A 6,559-nucleotide genomic window follows, 5' to 3' on the forward strand; every position below is an offset into this window, starting at 1 on the left:
CAGGCTCTGTGTGAATGTAGAGTAAAAGAAGAGGGATGGCCCCATGTGCTGCACAATTCAAAACTGAAATAAAAGTAAATGCACCCACACATGTGGTTTCCATGCTGCTGAAAAGCTCATTTTGAACTGTATATTGGCTCAATATAACCTAATGTAATAGCTATAAACAGCTATAACAAATTGCTAAGTATAATTTCTAATCCCTTAAATTCAGCACAAACTGTCATGACTTTGGTCTGATCAGTTTGTTGTTGGTCTCTGTTTGACAGGTCGCCATGTGCTTGTCTGTGTTTTCCCTTCTCATTGTTATCTTATTAACTACTTTAGCTGCCTTCACACCTATGCCTTACCCTCTCTGCTTTGTGGAGTGACTGGAGGCTTGTTTTGACTGTTCTCTTGATCCAGTTTCTAACTTCTCTGTCCGGAATTACAACTTCCAGTCTTCTGCCCCAGCCAAGTTTGTGTTTTGAGATCTAAATAAATTTGAGATGAACCTGTAGCTGAAGTTGTGTTCTTCCCTGACTTCATCAACTCACCAGTTTACACAACCTATTTTCACTACTTTTAGTCTCTTCTTACCACTTCTGAAGCTCTGTTTATGTCAGTGCACTTGTGAAATCCCCAGTCACAATACAGATATTTCCTCGCTTACCGCAAGCTTTTCTTTTGCTTGTGTGATTCATTCGTGTTCTTTCATTTTTGATGTTTTGTGTTTGTGTGTGTGTGTGTGTTTAAGACTTAGTGTAACATTCATGGCAACTGAAGGAAATGCTTTGGTGTGTGTGCTGCTGTATACTGTAATCTGTAATCAAACGTAATGTAATATAACTTAACTGTTTGTTTACTTTATTATTTTTTTTTACTAATAACACTATACATAAAAACACTATACACCAAGCCAGCAGAGGGAGCCCTAACCTCTGGATGAACTGTGAGCACTTCCTCTGCTGCTACTTCCTGGGGACTATAAATTCTGAAGCAGGCCCTTCACCTGCATGTAGCATTGTTATACTTAGCCTAGCCTTGTTTGTTTGTTTTTGCCTTGTATTTCCCTGTTGATATTCATTGGATTTGACCCTGCCTGTCTTTGATTCTTCAATTGTTTGCTGCCTGACCCGACCCCTGCCTGATTTTGGATTTAGTTGTTACCTTCCCTCTGATATTCCTGTTTGTTGTGATTTTGACGTCTCCCTGCTTTGACCATGCCTTTGTTGAATAAAAGCCAGCTAATGGATCCACACTGTTCTTTAGGTGTCAGATTGAACTGAGAATACAAACCTTGTGTTTGCAGGTTTTTTTTTTTTTTTTTTTTTTTTTTACAACAAATACTGCTCTGTCGTCTTTTGTTTTCTTTCTTACTCTGTGCAGATACTTCTTGGGGACCCATATGCACCAACCTCCTCACCTGCTTATAAAGCCACAACCTCTTAAAGATATCTAGACCCACTGCTGAGCCAACTATCATGGAAGACAGAACATAAACAAACAAAAAAAACACAACACAGAGAATCTCATACACAAGTGGTAGACTTCAGAAACAACATATTCTTAGAACTGATGAATCCGGATTAATGGATCTAATTGAACTTGAACAAAATCCAACAAGACATGCTTGATCTTTCAACGAAATTACACCAAATGAATGAAGATAATTCTTAATGGTTTGGAGATTCTGCTGTTACTTTTCCTACTGGTGCACTATGTATGCACCCACAGAATCAAGTGTTTCATTCAGCAAATGACCCACGCTCATTAGGAGGAAATGACAGCTCCAACCAGAAAAGACTATTTCTAAAGTGAGAGGGCAGTTTACCAAGGGTTATGAACAGAACTACACTGCTGGAGGACATTTTCACTATATCCTTGTGTATCCCATGTAATCTCACCGTATACAGGCTGTACGATGACATCGATGGTGTGTGTTTTGAGTTACAAAAAATAAATGTAAGCGAAAACAAAGTGTTTAAGGTAGAAGAGATTTTAGTTAAGATCTACATTAGTTTTAGTGAAATGGTTAGGATGGCCTGTGAAATGGAATAGCTATATAGGCAAAAAAAGCTTTGCTGGACCTACAGAAAGCTTAAAATGCACAGACCTTTAACTAAGAGATCATTTAATTATGCAACATAACTGAAGTTCCTGGTCCATATAAAACAAAGTCCAATTGATAGCTAAGCCCAGCATTTTGGTGTGCTTCTACGGGAAACTCACAGCTATTTTAGAAAATATAACCTATTGAGACTTTAGGACGGTTCGACTATTATGAAGAAGCTGATATTGTAAGCAACGTTATTACGGATTCTCCTTACCAAGCCATCAATGGCAGGTTTTAGCATGGTTCAAATAATATTCTTCTGACCGCTATCAGTTTGTAGCAGTAAATGAGGTTCACAAGTAAATATGGAGTACCTCAAGGCTCAGGAGAAGGGCTGTTACCCTTCACATTTTACATGTTATTATCAGGAGACATGGTGTTAGTTTAAATCCAGATTAAAGACACATCTTTTTAAATAAACTACACATAACACACTAATACACTTCTATTATTCAAATCCGTTAAAGGATTTTTAAGCTGCATTAATTAGATCAGCTGGAACCGAGAACACTCCTCATAAAACACAATGTACTTGTGACATCGTAAAAAGAATGGCATCTACGCTAATATTAGGTACCCCCTTATACGCTAATATTAGGTACGATCAGGGTACCCCCTTCATTAATGGCTGACCTCTGCCAACTGCTGCAGGTGAAACAGTTGCACACCACCGTCTACCACCCCTAGACTAACAGGCTTGTGGAACGGTTAAAAGCAAATGCTGCAGAGAGTGGTGGCCGAAGATCGCAAAGACTGGGATTTGATGCTCCCATAAGTACTGTTCGGTATTCGAAAGGGTTCCCCAAGCATCGACTGGTTTCACACCTCTTTGGCCGGCAGCCCCACAGCCTCCTGGATGTCACCAAAGAGGCTTGGGAGTAGCAGTCAGCAGTTCGCCGCAAAGTCGTTGAACACATCCATGTCCCTACCATGTCTCTGAGGCTCGTCATTGAGGAGGAAAGTTTTGGGTAATCGAACCATCTCGCAACCCGTGGTCCTGAAACCGGATGGCACCCTCCACTTCTGTAATGATTTCCGACGCCTAAACAAAGTCTCTGAGTTCGACAGCTACCCCATGCCTTGGGTGGATGAGCTGTTGGACCGACTGGGAAGGACCCGGTACATCTGGACCTAACAAAAGGGTACTGGCAAGTACCACTTTCTACATCTGCAAAACCTAAAATCTAAAGGGTCCCTGGAAACCAACCAGGAGCACCTGACCGCATCGGTCACAGCTGTGATTCATCAAGTACTGGCTTTATAAGCAGCATGAGGACGCCAGTGTTTGAGAAATGTCTCCACTCCAAGAATAACGCTTGTCTCTTGTTTTCCTTCTCAGACAGCAGTGTGTGACCTCCCCATGGCACAGACCCACTGCAGCATCCAGGGAAACGTAAGCGAGAAAGAGCACCTCATCACCGAGACCTTTGTTTTTGGACACATGTTTTCACTTGGTGGTTAAATTACCCTGTAGGGTGAATTTATTTCTTGAGCTCTCCTTATTTTGTGATTCTTCACCCCATTACAGCATCCATTCTTATCCTCTTGTTTGTGGGTACTATACAGCACTCTGAGTTAAATTGTGCTTTTTTGTTGTTGGGCTATGCCTTATCTTATGTTCAAACAAATTGATATTAGTTGATAAATTTCAATAAAAGCAACCTAAGAATATAAAAGGGTATGATGAAAATTGAAAGGAATCACAAATTAGCCATCTAGAATAATAATCTCTATAACAGATGTGTTATACTACAACCTCTACACATTTAAAATTCTATTACTGTTCCTTTGTTTATCTTCTGCTATTGAAGACAAACTGAAATTTGATTTGAATTGATTTGTTTTCTTTTTAATAATGTCAGTAGCTGAGTACCTAGTCAAAAACCTTCCTAGACTCAGCAGTTTAAGATGTACTGCATGCTGTCTTATAAAGCAACACTTCTTACAGTTTGATCTTTTTATCTGTAGATAATTATGTTCATAACATGGTTTTTCAAAGATACATCCATGAGTCTTTTTGGAAAAGATGCACCAAGTTTTTCACACCTGAATTTGGGGATCCTCTGCCATATTTCCTTGGAGATCCTCTCCAGTTCTGTTAGGTTGGATGGTAAACGTTGGTGGACAGCCATTTTTAGGTCTCTCCAGAGATTCTCAATTGGGTTTAAGTCAGGGCTCTGGCTCGGCCATTCAAGAACAGTCACGGAGTTGTTGTGAAGCCACTCCTTTGTTATTTTAGCTGTGTGCTTAGGGTCATTGTCTTGTTGGAAGGTAAACTTTCGGTCCAATGATGCTGCCACCACCATGCTTCATTGTTGGGACTGTATTGGTAAGGTGATGAGCAGTGTCTCCACACATACTGCTTAGAATTAAGGCCAAGAAGTTCTATCTTGGTCTCATCAGACCAGAGAATCTTATTTCTCACCAACTTGGAGTCCTTCAGGTGTCCATATGGGCTTTCATGTGTCTTGCACTGAGGAGAGGCTTCTGCCGGGCCACTCTGCCTTGCCACAATTCTGTCTCTGAGCTCTTCAGGCAGTTCCTTTGACCTCATGATTTTTGTTAGCTCTGACATGCACTGTGAGACGTAAGGTCTTATATAGACAGGTGTGTGGCTTTCCTAATAAAGTCTAATCAGTATAATTAAACACAGCTGGACTCAAACAAAGGTGTAGAACAGTGGTTCCCAACCGGTGTGCCGCGGCACTAAGGGGTGCCGTGAGATCTTTTGAGGGTGCCGCCAAAATTTCAACAAATTTTTTTATTAAGGCAGAATCAGTGTAAACAGTATTCTCATATCATCTAGGACTAGGTATAAGGTGTTGTTGCATGCAAACTCTCGAAATGAAACAAATAAATAAATAATAATAAAAAAGCTACGGAGATTTTAAATATCTATTTCCTTATAAGGGTGCCGGGAACTTTTGAAAGGCTTTCCAAGGGTGCCTCAAACAAGAAAAGGTTGGGAACCACTGGTGTAGAACAATGTCAAGGATGATCAGAAGAAATGGATAGCAGCTGAGTTAAATATATTAGTGTCACAGCTTTTCAGTTTTTTTTTTAATAAATCTGCAAAAATGTCATCAATTCTTTGTTTTTCTGTCAATATGGGGTGCTGTGTTTACGTTAATGAGGAATAAATGAACTTTATGATTTTAGCAAATGGATGCAATATAACAGGTGTCTGAATACTTACCGTGCCCACTGTAGATATACAAATGAACAACTTCATTTGCAAATAAAAGAATGTTAATATGCTGTATGTTATGAATATTTGCATGTCAAAAACACTGACAGAGACAAATAATGTTAATTAAATACAAATCTTACCTGAAGTGTGGTTCTAAAAGCCAGACGCCATGCACGCCTGCAGAACATAACTTTAGCACTACGCTAGGCCTATATTTGCTAATTAATTTCATAGTTCCCCAAAAACAATTTGAATTATGTCATCACTCACCCTTAAGATGCTCAAACCATGTTCATGTTTAAAAAAAAAACAAAAAAAACAACATTGCCAGTGTAATAAATATGAATTGTTTGGTTTCCGAGCACACACATCGTGTTTGATATATGAAGCTTTCTGGTACAAGCTTATTATCATACAAACCAATCAGGTTAAGTCAGTTTATTGTCACAAGTTTTTTTTGTCTTGTTTTTTATAAATATATAAAAGATATACAATGAAAAATCCTTATATCCTTATGTTTTAGTGGTAGCTTATTCAAATTAATATATCACATAATGGACAACAGCCCACTGAACCAAAGTAACCCTTTAAGTAAAAGTGAACAACTGTCATGGGTGCCTTGAATCAGGCGATGGAGACGAAGATAATCATACAATTAAATAGATTTTTTACCACCAAAGCAGAGGAACAGAGAAAGTACAGGTAAAACCTTTAATACTGGACAAGGGAGAACTGAACGAGCTGGAACTTATATAGGGGTGATAATGACTTTAATTAACATGAAATACCTGAACACAATCAAGGGGAGACAGAACCAGGTCACACAGAGACAGAGCACATGGGGAATGAAAACACAAACAGTCCAGGGATGTGACGACAACAGGCTATTACACTGCTTAATAAGAGTTAACTACATTTGTACTTTGTAAATGTTAAAAATGTTTTTCAAATCTTTATTTTTCCAAATATTAAAACTATGAATACATAACTATTAAAAATGTTTTGCAGTATGCCTAGACATAATGTAATTAAAGTGCTCTAAGCACCAATTTTGTACTTAATGTACTAAAAATGATTCTTTGTGTGTACCCGACTGTGCTATTTTGAGACACCATGAATACAAATTAAAATGCACTTTTAACATACTACCTTTATATATAAAAAATGTAATGTATTACACTTTAGTGAACTATTGTATGAAAGATGGTTCCAAGTGTGCTACAAGTAGTAACTAAATACATTTTTAAAAACAAAGGTAGTGTATTAAAAGTGCA

This window comes from Puntigrus tetrazona, chromosome 4, assembly GCF_018831695.1.
Source record: "Puntigrus tetrazona isolate hp1 chromosome 4, ASM1883169v1, whole genome shotgun sequence".
In the NCBI taxonomy this organism is placed as follows: domain Eukaryota; kingdom Metazoa; phylum Chordata; class Actinopteri; order Cypriniformes; family Cyprinidae; genus Puntigrus; species Puntigrus tetrazona.